We start from the raw sequence: 16666 nt of genomic DNA, 5'->3' as shown, positions 1-16666 counted from the left end.
AAGCCCATGCTTAAATATCTGCTGCCATCCAAAACTTTCTCTCAACAGTGCGTGCACACTGCACTGGCCTAGGGAAAGTAGCCAGTTGTTGGCAGAGTGAGAGGGGCATCAAATTTAGTTAAGGGACAGGAGAATAGGGGTAACTGCCAGAGGAAAGTCAAAGAGAAGCATGAAAAGATGGACTTAAAGCACAGTTGCTCTTAGACAATGAACACAGCAGATATGGTCATTTATGCCAACACCTTTCTTGAAAAGTTTTTCTCATGTCATTAATCCTTTCACATAATACAGGCATGGAATGAAATCCAATCTCCTTTCATATTTTTAAGGACCTCAAAAAGGTTGTGATATCAGTGTGTGTCACATAATTATAAAAGACTGAGAAAGATATCTATGAACTAATGTGGAGTGATTTCTAAAGGATATTAAATTTTAAACTCAAAGACAAAAAATACATTTAGTATGATACTTTTGAGGCTAGAAAGAAGGAAAATACAAAAATATACATATATCTCCTTATTATTACAGAAAGAAACAGAAGAAGAATCAGCCAGAAGACAATGAATTTGTGTATTTACAAGGGCTGGGAGGAAATGGGATGGAAGAGATAGGGAAGGCAGTGATGGTTGTTTGAGTGCAGCTTTTTGTATAGTTTTAAGTTGGAAAGCACATGTGTTAGTCCATTTGTGTTGCTATGAAGGAATTACCCTGAGGCTGGGTAATTTATAAAGAAAAGAGGTTTATTTGACTCACCGTTCTGCTGGCTGCACAAGAAGCATGACTCCAGCATCCACTTCCAGTGAGGCTTCAGGAAGCTTTCACTCATGGCAGTAGGCAAAGCAGAAGCAGGTGTGTCCCATGGTGAAAGAGGAGGCAAGGGAGATGCCAGGCTGTCTTCCTTCCTTCCTTTTTTCCTTCCTTCCTTTTTTCCTTCCTTCCTTCTTCCCTCCCTCCCTCTCTCTCTTTCTTTCTCTTTTTCTCCTTCCTTCCTTCCCTTCCCTTCATTTCCCTTCCCCTTCCTTCCTTCCTTCCTTTTGTCTCTCTTTCTCTTCTTTCTTTCTTTCTTTCTTTTATTTTTCTTTTTTTTCTTTCTTTCAACAGGATCTCAATCTGTTGCCCAGGCTGGAGTACAGTAGTGTGATCACTGCAGCCTTGACCACCTAGGCTGAAGCAATCCTCCCCCTTCAGCCTCCCAAATAGCTAGGACCACAGGCATGTGCCACCACACCCAGTGTCTAATTTTTTATTTTTTAATTTTTTGTAGAGATAAGGTCTCACTGCATTACCCGTGCTGGTCTTGAACTCCTGGGCTCCAGCAATCCTCCCACTTTGGCCTCCAAAAGTGCCAGGATTACAAGCATGAACCACTGCTCTTTTTAACAACTAGATATCATGTGAACTATCAGAGTGGGATTACTGCTGGGAGAGCACCAAGCCGTTCATGAGGGATACACCCCAGCCCACCTCCAATGTTGGAGGTCACATTTCAACGTAAGATTTGGAGAGGACAAATATTCAATCCATATCAGCATTCTACAGGTTCAAAAAATAAAATTAGTTCAATAAGAATGGGAGGGAAGAAAAAAATAACCTAAACTGAAAGGAAACTGGAACAAATGGACTTAACTTTAATTATTTTAAATGAATGCCATAATTATATTGAAGGGAATAAAGAAATGAGGGAAGAAAGGAAGAGAGAAGGAAGGGAAGGGAAGGGAGGGGAGGGGAGGAGAGGAGAGGAAGAGGACAGGAGGGAGGGGAGGGGGAAGGGAGGGGGAGGGGAGGGAGGGGAGGGAGGGGAGGGGAGGGGAGGGAAGGGAAGGGGAGAAAGAAACCAATCCATGTAGCTTATGAACTTTGGAACACAGTATTTAACCACATACCCTTAGTATTGAATAGCACTGGGTATTTGGGAAGGGGAGGGTAGGAGATGGGATAATTGTAAATGAATCCTGAACTCTTTTAAGTAGGTTGATTATAATGGTTTTTAAGCAATTCTGACACTATTTTAAATGTATTATGCTATTTAGCAAATGGGTATATATGTTGATGTTGTTATCCATGGTTCTTATAGTGAAAGAAGGGAAATACAAATATGGAATCAGGGAAGTAAAGAAAGAATCCTGTGAGAATGGACTAGAATTGGAGACATTGATGTGAGCTCTTGATTTCTAAAATATGTGTGTATACACATTTATATGTGTGTATGAATATGCCTTTGTGCATATAAAATTGTATATATGTTTACATTAATGTGTATAGACGTTCACATATTTCCTAACCTTGTTGGCTGAAAGCATCAAGAAGCAAAGATACCCTAGTAGCAATAAACATACCTAACACTAAAATCTTGGCCTCTAATGCCAATCCCTATTAAAAAGAACCAGGGATCCTCAGAGACATGGCTGATTCAAGAGTTGGGACACTTAGGTGCAAGACCAGAGCACTTTGTAAGAAATTAAGAAATTGTTTAAAAGAGGTCACAAGGATACAAGACCCAGATTGAAGAGGCTCCCACTGGCCAAACCTGGGACAATTTGAGCCCAAAATAATTTAAGTAATAAATTATAAATAATTGGGGAAAAGGAATTCATAAGTTTCTGTCTATGATAAAGAGGTAAATAAGTAGGAGTGAAGGAAGGGATTTTACTGGGTAATACAAAGGGCCAAGTGATAAATGTGGACAGAGTACTAGAGTTGGAAAAACAATTTCACAACCATCTTGGTAAAGATTGATTAGACAAGAATTACCCATTGATGCTAAATATAGGAGAAAACTTGAAGAGGGCAGGATATTTGCATGGTTTTAAAGCATCTCTCCACAAAATGATCAAAATTAACATAACGTATGGGGGACAGATGGACATTGCATTTCTCCAGATATGATACTCTGAGGAGAGACCACCACCCATGCAACATTTCTGCTGAGAATGCGTAAATTCAATCTCATCCCAAGGAAAGGGCAAACAAAAACTGAAGAAAAATCTGGTCCAAAAGTGTGTGTGTGTGTGTGGGGGGGGGGGGGGGGTCTACTCTTCAAAATTGTCAATGTCATAACAAGACAAAGAAAAGCTGGAAAAATGGCTCCAGATTAAAGGAGGCTAAAGAGATACGACATCTAAATTTAATACCCAAATCATGTACTGAAGGGGGGGAAATGCTATAAAAGATATTATTAGGAAAACTCACAAAATTGGAACGTGAAAGGATTCGATAGAAATAATGCATCAATGGAAATTTATAAAGTTGATAACTGTACTATGGTTATTTAAGAGAATATAACTACATACGCATTAGGAAATATACAATGAAACATTCAGGGATAAAAGGCCATGATGTGTGCAACTTACCTTCAAATGGTTCAGAAAAGTAAAAAACAGATAAATACATAGACTGATAGATAGAGAGAGAGATACATAGACAGACAGGTAGATAGAGTTCATAAATGATAAAGCAAATGGGGTGAAATATTAACAAAAGGTGAGTGTGGTTAAAGTGTACTATTTTTGGTTTTGCAATATTTTATAAACCTAAAATAATTTTTAAAAAGTAAAAAAACAGTTGTCATTTGTTATTTTAAATGTTTATAGCAGGTGTCCTGCCAGTGGTGAATCTAGCAAATATGATGCACAAACTGTGCTATCTTAGGAAAGCAGCTCTTGAAAATAATGAGAAATTTTGAATTAAACTTTTTGCGCACTGAGACTTTAGTATTTACTCTTAAAGCCAGAATGTCTTTGGAAGGAGAGGGGTGAAGTCTCATGTAAAGAAGAGTCACATAAAGGGTGCTAGGAATACAGCAAAACCCACATTTTTATTTCACTAAATTGAAATTTATACTTCATAGAATTCTGTCTCTCCACCACCTCAGATATTAAACAAAATACACAATGAGAAGTTGCATGTTTTAAAGTATTTCTTGAGCAAAATGTAATGATAAAAATGTATGTTCGTACTAGAACATTAATCTCATTCTTCATAATGAAGTATTGCATTTTTCTTTCATCAGGCTCTGACCTTTAAGGTGTTCCTGTTGTGTGTGTTTTTAATGCCTAACTTTTCTGGAAAATGTGCAGAGGTCATAATGAGGCATAATTATATACAGTATACAATTTTCTTTGGCCTTTTTCAAGCGCTAATTTAGCTATCACTTCTCCTGTAGAATTTTTATAAGAAATACTTTTTAAAATGAAAGTCCTTTCTTCAGTTTTGGCATGAATTATATATTTAATAAGCATTTAATATAGGCAGGAAATTTAGCAAGGTATATGTGGATATTAAATGGGAACCATTCACTACAGTAATCCTCCCTTATCTTCGAAGGATACGTTCCAAGACCCCCAATGGATGCCTGAAATCTGGGATAGTATGAAATCCTATAGCTAAACCATGTTTTTCCCTACACATACATACCTATGATAAGGTTTAATTTGTAAATTAGGCACAGAAATTAACAACAACAATTAAATAGAACAATTACAACACTATACTGCAACAAAAGTTATTATACACTGTGGCTGTAACTTTTACAGTTTGTAACAGCAAAACTAGCATGGATTTCTTTTTCTTCCTTCACAATTTCATGGATAGAAGATTTGCTCTTACCATAGATTGTAGCAACCTAGGCATACTATTTGTTATCTTTCCTTATTGAGAACTTTCATCTTTTCATTTAAAGGAAGCACTTGACAGCTTCTCTTTGGCAAATCCGAATTGCCAGCATCACTACTCTTGCACTTTAGGTTCAAGGGTTGCTTCAACTCAAGCACTGTGATATCAAGACAGTCGCTCTGATAACCAAGATGCTACTGGGTGACTAATGATGGGCAGCACCTATAGAGTGAAGACACTGGACAGAGAGAGGATTCGCCTCCAGACGGGACAAGGAGGGACTGCAGGAAATGTCATTAAGCAACTCAGAACTGTATGCAATTTAAAATGTATAAATTGATTATTTCTGGAATTTCCCATTTAATATTTTGGGACTGCAGGTAACTGAAACCGCATGCAAAAAGAGACTGGGTAAGGGAGGACTACTGCAAATCCTTATTTATCTCGATTACAAATGAGATAATTTCCTTATTATATAGAATGGATAGCACCAATCATAGAGTACTGTGAAGATTAAATTGAGTATGTAAAGTGCTTAGCACAGTGCCTGGCATATAGCAAGCACTCAAGGGATAATGATTTATTAGATTGATTTAAAAAATAACATCCAGAGTATGTTTACTTATTTAGCCTGATTTCCTATAATTCACTCATCTACAACACTAAACAATAATTGGTAATCATATGGTGAAGCTGAACCATCAAGGATTAAGTTTTGTTTAAAACTGTTTGAGTTGCCAGTAAGTCACAAATGAGTTAAAAAATCACACCCTAAGGTTGATAAGAATAGTCTGTTGTCCAATCATTCTGAATCAAACAGAATCTGTTTTGTCTTTTTAAAAAAAGTTTTACCCACTAGAGCATTATTTCATTCCTATAGAAAATGCCTCAACCTGTAAATGATTAGTAATTTAACTTACTAAAAAATATTTTTAAATATAGTTTGCATGGGAAGATGTCACTGGTAAATTACAAAAGAATATATGGAACTTAGAACACTGATAGAAGTGTTTAGGAAAGAGGCAAATGGTACATATGTAAAAATAGAATTGTTTCCTGAAAAGTTAAGGAGTTTTCACTTTATAAAACCTTGCTGTAAGCATCATTAGTTATTTGAGATCGGCAGGGATAAGAGCACAAATATGAAGAATGATTTGATTTTCACATCATTTTAATGACAAGATAAATTCCACCAACTTGGCTTTCTATATAAAAAGACACTTTAAAATGAAACATATTTGCAAGCAAACAAACACACACAGAGGGAATTATTTGTTTTGAATTGCTGACTTAGTGTAAGTAACTTGATCAACTAACAGAACCAAACTAATTCTATAAACCTTAGAGTATTTTTTATAAACCAGTGGTTAGGGAATATTGGGATTTAAAAGAGGATCTTATGCATTTTTATGATCCTAATGCCTTCAATCATTTTAAGTCCTTGAATAAATTTCACTGAATAATATTTGTTTTACGTCTGTAATGGCCCATTTGTTTATAGAGTTAGGTGTCTTTTAAAATGGCAGGTTAGGTTTAAGTAAGGACAAAGAAATGTTTTAATAATTTCAGGATTGTTTCTTATTACATCATATTTTTATGCATTTGTGTTAAATTAATAAAATCCATTATCATACATCTTAATGGTATGGAAAAATTACCAAATCTACATCTGGTGATCCTAGTCAAACGTCCCCATAGAAAATGAATAAAGAAGGGAGAAAGAGCAATGGTACAGTCTAAAACGTTGATGAACATGACAGGTTACAAGGTACAGACACAAAAGGCCTTGGGTTTATCTGGAAAACCTTGATGTTCCATTATCATATGGCTCTGTAGTTAACAGTGGGCAAAGCAAGTTACCTCGACCAAGTCATCAGGACTGGCTATTTTTCCAACATCACTTTGAGGCCAAGTCCTGTTGCATTTGACATTTGCTTTTTGAATTCCTTTTTTTCTGAAGAACACACCAGGAAGCTCAAGTTCTTTGTGCCTGTGGATTATCTGGGGCAGCACATAAATGCACGATGGGGTTGATTCTCTTGTTCTTTGGGAGCCGTCTCCCAGGTTTGGGAGCACCTCATTTCAAGCAAGAGAGTGCAAGCCTCAATAGCAGTGGCTCTTAAATATGGTGTCACAAGGGGTTTGTAACCCATAATAGAGTACCAAAATTTTGGAATACTTTTTTGAGTATGAATTAGATTGGCTTCAAAGTTACCCTTAAAGTAATGTCACTCCAATCTGCTGCCTTAAGATACTCTGCTTGAGTAGGAGAGAATGGGGCAGAGTATTCACTGGAAATTGTTTACTAATGTTTGGCAAAAGCCTGGAAGTGTCTATCACCTCAATATTTGTGTACCCCCAAAATTGGTATGTTGAAACCTAATCCCCAATGTGATCGTATTAAGAGATGGAGCCTTTGGGAGGTGATTAAGTTGTGAAGTCTTCATGAATGGAATTAGTGCTTTTGTAAAAGGGGCCCAAGGGAGCTTGTTCACTGCCCCTTCCACCAGATGAGGATGCAGTAAGGTGCATCAGTGAAACAGAAAGTGAGCCCTCCTCAGACACTGAATCTGCTGGCAACTTGATCTTGAACTTCCCAGTCTCCAGAACTTTGAGCAATAAATTCTGTTGTTTATAAACAACACAGTCCAGGCAGTCTGGGCAGACTAAGACAGTCTTACACGTATGAACACATTCCAAGTCCTGTGTGTTGCAATGGAAAAGAGACAAAAAAGTTGCTTTATGCAGGCAATGATTTACTTCAAAATGCAAGGACAAATAAGCGCTGCGTAATTTCTACTTTGGTGAGAACCCATTAATCAAGGGCCAGAATGGTCTTACGGCATTGGCCAAAATGCCTTTGCCAAAGAAACCATACTATTGTGGGCCTGACCCGCCCACGTCATCCTATTATTTTACTCTGGAAATGCAAATATGTGGCAACTCTCAAACTAAAGGGCCATTGTTATACAGAATGTATGTGGCTGCTTTTAAAAAAGAAGTGGCTATATGGTTTCCTTGAATGTTCCCTTCCCAGACGTGTGGCAGTGCTATCAAAGGTGAATTTAAGAAAAGAAGGACTATTCTTTTTAATTAGAGTGTCCACCTATGGCCACACCAGGGTTTGTGGTGAATACTTAATTCCTTGGTAAATTCAGCAGTTGGGAACTGAAGGTGTACTATATACAATATTTTGATCATGGTTTTGCCTTTGAGTTGAAAAATGAATTTGAAAAAAACTGACTGTGAAATGGCCTGAATTTAATTCCTCGGATTGCTTTAGAAAAACATTTAAAGAAAGGATTCCAGTTTATTGGTGCATGGAAGTGAGTTTGTGTCAATTTTTCTGATGGTTTTGATTGAACTAATTATTTAGTCTGTAATTGACTAACCCTCTAAATCAATCAAAGCCAGGCAGTAATAGTGAACTAAATTTAAATCCTTAAACAAACTGTGGATGTGAAACAATCTTTAAGTGCACTTTATTTTTTAAGGTAATATGAAACAAGTTGAGAATGCAATAAAATCTAGGAAGTAAAAAGAAAAAAAAACACAACTATTGCAGGTGTTTGTGTCTTACATTGAATTTGCAAATGGAAATCTATCCTAAGAAAATGTGTCGGAATTTAGAATATCATAGACCAGGGATCAGAAAACTTTCTGTAATGATCCAGATAGTAAATGTTTTAGGTTTTGCAGGCCATATGGCTTTTGTTGCAAGTACGTAACTTGTATAGTGTCAAAGCATCCATAGACTATGGAAACAAATGTGCGTGGATGTGTTCTAATAAAACTTTATACATGGACACCAAAATTTAAATTTCATATGATTTTCACATGTCATGAAGTATTCTTTTGTTTAACTACTAAAAAATGTAAAAATTGTTTGAAGCTCGTCAATTGTTCAAACGGGTCAAACCAGAACAGGCAATGAGCTGAATTTGGCCCACATGCCACAGTTTGCTGACCCTTGCCTTAGATGGATGAAGCATGGGCTGAAAGAGTAAGCTGTGAACTTTAAAACATATCAGGAATGTCAGTTATTCAATCAATCTTCATTAAAGAGTGGCTGTGAATGCAAAGTCACCTATGTATTTACTTGACAAAAAAAAGTTTACCCTGAGTTTAACAATGAGAAAACAACTAGACCCATCAAGATTGTGGATCATTCTGCAAAACTGGCCTGGACTTTTCAGAACTGTCGATGTTATAAAAGCCCAAAGAAAAATAGAGTAAAAGCACAGGGAAACTATGCAAGATTTAAAAAAAAAAAAAAAGACTTGGAAACTAAAAGCAGTGTGTGATCTTTGTTTGAATACTGTATTAAAACAAAAACAACTATAAGAGGACATAATTTGGGTATTTAGAGAAACTTGAATATAAACTATCAGGTATTATTGTATTAATATTACATATTTTTTTTGAGACAAAATTTCACTCTTCTTGCCCAGGCTGGAGTGCAGTGGTGCAATCTCGGCTCACTGCAACCTCTGCCTCCCGGCTTCAAGCGATTCTCCTGCCTCAGCCTCCCAAGTAGCTGGGATTACAGCTACCACGCCTGGCTAATTTTTGTATTTTTAGTAGAGACGGGGTTTCACCATGTTGGCCAGGCTGATCTCGAACTCCTGACCTTAGGTGATCCACACGCCTCGGCCTCCCAAAGTGCTGGGATTACAGGCGTGAGCCACCACGCCCAGCCAATGTTACACTTCTTGAGTATGAAGATGGTATTGTAGACTTGTAGAAGAATACCCATGTTCTCAGTTAATACATGCTGAAGTATTTGCAGATGAAGTATCATACTCTACAATTTAATTTCAAATGATTTAATCATACAAAAAAGTGTGTGTGTATACAGAGATGAAGTAAATATGGTGAAATAGTAACAATAAATGAACCTGAGGGATGAGTACCAAGTATCTTTGTTCTACTCTCAACTTTTACATAGGTCTGAATTTTTTCAAAATGAAAATTGAAAAAAGAATATGTAGAAAAAATATAGCGGTAAATTTAGTTGGCTCAATTTATATTTAAAATATAAGAATTATATGACATTTGAAAAGTGAGTTTTTCTTTAAAATTCTAAAAAATTTCAACTTCTTTTGGAAGCTAAAGCAAATTGACTTGTAAGAAAGACCTGGATCATTTCATTGATATTTTCATCTAGTTTGTTTCTAGGAATTATAGAATGGGTGAAACCTAGTCCGGATGAACCAAACACAACAAAGTCAACAAACTCAGGTTTCCAGAAGCCCTAAATTTAGGTTGTTCTGTGTTGTATAAGATGCATATTTATTCAGTGACCAGAAATCTAACAAATATTTTTCTTTCTGTAATTAAAACCACTTTACTTTTTCTGGTAGTCAGATCCAGATGATTTTGTATATCGTTTTGCTCACTAGATTTTCTTAAATGTAGAGAAACTTCATCAGAAACTAAATAAGGTCATCATTTAATTGAGACAAAAGTCATAATCACTCTATTCAAGGACACAAAAGGCACTTTCAGAAGAAAAGCTGTAAACCTTTGGAGACAGATACCATGTGTTAGTTGCCTTTATATACCTAATGCCAAATATAGTGCCTCACATAGGTAGCCATTTAATAAATGTTTGCTGAATGGCTGAATAAATGAATAAATAAGCACAGGGAGTGCCCTACTTGGAAAGAGGTTAGGTTTGTATTTGATGTAAGGAGAAGATTCAAGATGACTTAGGCACTGGACTGGGCCACTGAAGGAAGTCATGGATTCTTATTTATTTATTGTTTGAAATTTACAATAATAGAATAAACATATCTTGAATATATTTCTAGAGAAAACTTCGCACTTAAATGTTCAGATTCTTTTCTACATGTATGATGATGAAGACAGTTCCTTAATTTGAAGAATTCTGTCTGTTAACATTCAGTCAGGTTGGAATGGATCTGAAAACCATGACATATGAAGGGCAGTTGAGGAAACAGTGGTTGGGAGATGATGAGTAACTGGCCTTGATTATCTTCAGGGTTGCCATGAGAAAGAGGGAGTAAAGATAATCTGGGCTGCTCCATAAGACAGAACAGGGTAGCGGGGTACTAGGCAGATTTTAGCAACCTAAGAAAGAACTTTCTAACAAAGAGATATGCCCAACAGTGGAACAGTTTGCCTTAACAGACAATGAACCACTATCACTGGAAGTGTGTAGGCAGAGTTGGTGTGATCATTTTCTAAGGGTAATTGGGGAGGTAGTGCCTACATGGGGTGGGAGATTGAGGCTATTTTTCTTCTTCCAACCTGAAAAGGCATTGTTCAACAAACCTGAAAGTCATTCTACAAATTTAGTGTTAATACTAAGCAGATAATTAACAAATACTTTCAATACTGCACAGTCTTCCATGAGCATGTAACAACTAGGTAGAACATCATTGTCAGTTTGTTCTTTGAATGTTTTACCAGTCGATGTAGACTTGACATTAGTTACTACCCAAAGAAAATTTAGGTTGTGTCAGTATGTAAAATAATACCATATCCCAACAGAGGTCTAGAATGCCCTTAGAAATTTCGAAGACTCTAGGATTTGTTCTTTCACTACATCCTGGGCCACTATACTTGTGTACTCTGTTATTGCAAACTTAGCTTATTTTCTCCAGCTGCCCCCTAACTAGACAATTATCTCTAATCTCTTTCCCCCATAATCCTCTTGAACACTGCAACTAGATGTCTGGCTAAAACCGCTTTTGAACAAATTACTACCTATTAAGAAGCCTAGAATAATTTATCCATTTAGAAATATGTATGGAAAAGATCAGAAGGGGCATAAAAATACAAATAGTTATTAAAGTGGTAGAATTACAGATAAGCATCGTCTAAATGATCTTGGCGTGGCACTAATGATAAATAAAATCAGGTGCAAAACAGCCTGTACAAAGTGTCCTTATTACCTAGCATTTTACATACAAAAGCTCCAAGTTAACTTTTTAAAAGACCTTTCATTAAGTCCTCCCAATTTACTTTTTCTTCTATTACCCCTGCAATGAAGTTTCATGAATATTCCACTAACTTTCCACTCTCTGCAAGCCCTTCTTCTTCCTCTTTGTACCCACTGCTGCTTCTCTCATTGCGCTTCTATCACTACATTTGCTCTGTTCCTCAGCTCTGCAACAAATACTTCATGTCATTTGTGTGTTCACTTGTTCCTAATGCAGGACAGCCTTCTGAGGGCAGGGCTTTGTCTGTTTGTTCAACATTGCATCTTCTGGATCTAGAATAGTGCCTTGCAGATAAAAAGTGTTTCTGAACTATCTGTTGAATGATTGTCATTCCTGTGACTGCATGAACCCACAACATTCTTTACCTTTTAGAAATTTGATATATATTATCTATTGTGACTTTATATTGCATTGTACCTTTTTCTAGTTGTGTCCATGTTTTAGTGTCAAAATAAAGGGATAGATGTCACCATGTCACCTAGTTTAATCCTTTAATTCAGTAAATTTTTATTGAATACCTACTGTGTCAGGCACTTAAGTAGGTGTTACGATATAAATTTAAAACTGCATTTAACAGGAGTCAGTAAAGGCCAGATGAAATATTTCTTTGTCAATTTCTTTTACACATATAAATATACCTGAAATCTATAAATAATAGTCAAATTTTCTATACTTTTCTACTAGCTTTCTATCAAACTCATTCAAAATAAATATTTAAAATAAATTAAGACATACAAGGTATCCTGAAATCCAACATTAAATCATTAATGATAAGTAGAAATAAAAAATCTAGTATAAATGTTTATTGGTTTAGGGGAACTGACATTTAATCATTTGCTGTTCCAAGATCTTTATAGTGACCAGAAAGATTTTGAAAACTGAAGGCTTTATGTCTAGTCTCTAGTTTAGGTAATGTTAAGCCTCTTAAGCAATATGAATATGTTTGGAAGCTGCTACATGCTATACTTTTTCAGAACCAGATGCAACAATTTGGTAAAGAACATAGTAGAAGAGATCACTAATTTTCCTTTTCCCCCAATAATCTGTGTTTATTATGCCAATTTTAATTACCATGCAATCTAATGGATTTAAGGCTTATATTTTCCACATCACTAGACATCACAAACATGAAAGCATTTTATACTGTCATTATACATCAATGTTTGTACTTGGTTATACATATATACAGAAATTATTCACACATCTTAACCTTGCTATTTCCTCCTTTCAAACCAACATAATTTTACCGTGAAAGCAGCTTTTTAATAAATGGTATAAGAAATACAGCAAGGCACACTTTTTTAAAAAACTTTTTTCTCATTACCACCTCAAGAAGCATAAAAAATGAAAATGTTGTACATAATTCAATAGTAGAATGTCACCAGTTCATAATATACAACACCATATGGTTGTTTCTTGAAATGCTGCATAGATTATTTTTTAAATGAAATAAAGAAAATGGCGCTTTTAATAGTTGCTTAATTTTGAAAGAAGGACCAGTGTTTCTTCTCTATGCTGCAATCAATTCAAATGTTGGCTTTTTAGGTAAAACTCTTTCAATAAACACAGTCATTATACCGTTAAAAAAAATCCAGATTGATACATGAAATTGGTCAAGTACTGGCGGGGGGTCATTCTAGACAGGAGAATTTAATGGATCACCAGTTGGTGAACTGCAGAACTTGAAAGAGTGGAAGGGAAGGGAGGAGGCAAAGAGAAAAGTCTAGCTGGAGAGAGAGGGTTGGTAGAGGTAGCTTGGGACAGGAATCCATGGGAGAACAAGCAGCTTTGCTGAACTTCAAAGACGATCACCTAAAGAGAACCAGCGCACACATTCAGATCACAAGGCTCGTGTGGAGAAAACACATTTGGAAGGAAGATTCATCTTGGGAGAAGTCAATGTAATAAACGGCAGTGACAAACGTGATGGAACCAGAGGCCAGCCCAGGGCGGGAGGATGAGGCCACCCCTGAGTTGCAGCCAGGCGTATCTACAAGAAACAAAAAAGTGACAAGAAAAGGTTTCAGAAATGTATTTTTCATTAGCAACACCAAGCCCTTTGAGGAACCATTGAAGGCTGCAATTGTGGGACTACTTGCTAATGTTCTGAAATAAAAAGATACATAAAATATAAATAATTTTAATAGCCCAAGCTTCACATTACTGACAAAAAAAGTCTCAGCGTAGATGTGAAAAATACATTGATTTTTTTTTTTTTAAAAGACGTGGTTTCAAAGAAAACAAGAAAAATCATCAAGTTTGACCTTTTCTCTGGATGTCATCCACTCTTTTGCCTGTGCACTCAGTTTGGAACATCAAAATAGCTTCAAACCAATATGAAAATGTGAGGCCGCTGATGCCAAGTGATGCGGCAAAGTATTTACAATGTACAATGATTCCACAGACTGGGAACTGATAGGCTCTCAGGCTTAACCCTTCCTGCAGTGATTTTATGCATGATATCGAACAATTCCACTATTGTATAGTGGTGAAATATTCATAACATTGTGATTATCCTAAGTGTTTCAGCCTATAAAAAGATACAACTGGGGCTTCTAGCTCAAATAGTAATGCATTTCATTTAAGGTACATACAGCATTGTGGAAACGAGACGGATTCAATTATATTTGTACATCTCATGGCTATGATATAAATTTGTTCCAAACTCGATCCATTCTGCCTATTTCTAAATGGCTAAAAGCAACTGGTCAAATGTGAGGAACACCTAAATACCAAGTTTAGGCAATGCAGGATGCAACTATTGTAAGTCCCCTCCACCAGCTCTCAAAGAAAGCAGGCTTTTGCTTGTCTGGGCTTAAACTGAGTTCTGATGTCTCATATCAGGTTGTTTTACTGTCCTTCAAGAACGAATATTCTCTTTGTCTTGCTCTCTGTTTTTCTACAATCTTTCAACTTAAGAGCCAGAAAAACCTTAACAAAAAGTGGTTTGGCTGGAGTTGGAGAAAGAAGAAAAATTAGATAAAGAACTGGGGGAGACAGACAGAAACAGATGGGATGAAATTTGGTATAGTAAAATAATGCAGTAACACAAGAAAGCCCAGTGCATTGTTCAAATGCTGAGGACATGACTCATTTGAAATCTGGCCACAGAATAGGGATTCCTTAGGTGAGGCAAATCTGGTCTTACTAAATGCTGGCATTTAAATTCTCTCTAGGTAATCAATTCTTTCAACTTGGCCCACTTGGAAATGGGCAGGCCAATTGGCTGAGGCACAGATCTGGGGTGTGAGTGTGTGTGTGTGTGTGAGGTGAGATAGATGATAGGTGATGCCCAGTAACATCCTTGTCATTTAGCATAGCAGGGCTAGTTATTCAGAAGTGCCAGATAATTTAAAGACACTTCACATCCAGCAAAACATTGGTTTATTAAAGTGATTTTAAAGGTAAGTTTGATAAGATTATACCTGTATTGTCTAGTGAAAAATTCATACACAATCACCAAAGGTAGTTTCTTAAACCTAGTTGACCAGCTTTGGAAAATATTAAGCACCTAATGTCAATCCAATTAACAGAATGGGAATTGTGCTGTGTGCATGAGAAATGTTTGCTCTTACAGCTTTCTCAGTTTGTAAAATCTGAGCAGCAGCATTTAAAACTCTTTATGTGTGTACTTGAGCATGCATAAATACAAGTAATTGCCTAAAATCTAAAATCTACTGGCCACCAACTATCACATTTACAGACCAATAAAGTAGAAAAGGCAATAAAGCTAAAAAGTTCTAAAGGAAATATATGCACTGTAAGTAAATACAGCTCCTCAACCCACCCCCCAAAACACCACACTCATACACACACACATAGTAAAACAAAACCCCAAATCACTAGAGCAGACCAAAAGGAAAAGAAAAAGCACACACTGGCCGCATATGATGAGTTAAATTTTTATACCACGGGATTTATCCAGCCTGAAGTTTAGGGTTAAACCATTCATCAAAGATCAGAGGCTTATGATGAGGATTATGAAGAAATAACTGTCAGAATACAGCAAAAAGATTAGCGCAAAGTACATCTCTTAGGCAGGTCCTAGGAGGCACTCCAGACATACATTATGTGCTTCCTCCAAATTAGGCAGAAAGATCTGGATCTATCCAGTTACCTTTCCTTTGATGTGATTTGCTGTAACTGACCTCTCTATTTTTATAGAAACATGACACAAAAATGAAAATAGTGAAAAGCACAGCAGTATGCCTGGAAATCAGTGCAAATGCATACTGTTAGATCATGTTAAAACTTCTCAAGCAGTTTCAGTGGGTTTTTAATTAGAACACAGTAAATAAAAAACATTTGAAAATCTGAAAAACATTTTTGTTACTGTTGCAGACTCTATCTGCTATTTTAAGTTATATCTCTTCTGGGTGGCATTATAATCATTTCATCATCTGAAAACTTAGTTCTGGAAAAAAAAAAAACCGAGCAAATGGAATTTGGTGAATTTTACTGTCCTGATAAAAAGAGCATCACAACTGATGGTTTTCAAATGACTTTAAAAAGCACAGCTTTTTCTTTTTCTTTTTCTGAACTTGTAGTAAGAACAATGACAACAATTAAGCTCTTGTAGACATGAAACCTCATATTTATCAAACAATTTTTACTATGTATTCTTGACATTAAATACTGAAGGCATGTCAACATTTTGAGATTAAATAATTTGTCCTGGTTGATAGTATTTTAACAATATGTGACTATTTATACCCAGTTATCCAATGCTAACGTCTGGTAAAAATTTCAGGCATCCAGATGTTTTGTCCACATGATACTGAAAAAAGTCCTGAATAGGACCAGTAAATATGGCTATTTAAATGGCTCTAGGCCTATAACAAGTCACTTGGGGGCGATGTGAGTTCTGCAGAAGTAAAATCTGGCTGTTTCTCCCTTTGCCCGAGATAAGGCCAGGCATCACCGGGGCTTAACAAAAAATACTGCTGACTGGCAGACGGGCTGGCTGCTAGTTTGACACTGTCCCTGCTTGTAAAATGTGAGGGTTACACAGATCCACCATCACATTCACTTCCTCCAAGTCTAAAGATGGAGCTGCTCATCATTTACATTTCATTTCAATTCTACGT

The 16666-nt window shown here is 36.3% G+C and overlaps 1 protein-coding gene across 8 annotated transcripts in view; it reads right to left on the bottom strand.

The window, feature by feature from the left end:
* Window positions 1-10343: 10343 nt before the first annotated feature.
* AKAP6 (A-kinase anchoring protein 6) overlaps window positions 10344-16666 on the bottom strand; it is a 622676-nt gene continuing 616353 nt past the window's right edge. For all 8 annotated transcript variants that reach the window (XM_509893.8, XM_016925975.4, XM_054666458.2 and 5 more), the window contains one exon: window positions 10344-13569. The gene's annotated coding sequence lies outside the window, so the exon portion shown is untranslated. The remainder of the gene's footprint in view (window positions 13570-16666) is intronic.

Source organism: Pan troglodytes, chromosome 15 (genome assembly GCF_028858775.2).
Source record: "Pan troglodytes isolate AG18354 chromosome 15, NHGRI_mPanTro3-v2.0_pri, whole genome shotgun sequence".
NCBI classification, from domain to species: Eukaryota; Metazoa; Chordata; class Mammalia; order Primates; family Hominidae; genus Pan; species Pan troglodytes.
Note: the sequence above shows the minus strand (reverse complement) of the source record. Positions and strands in the feature narration are given on the sequence as shown.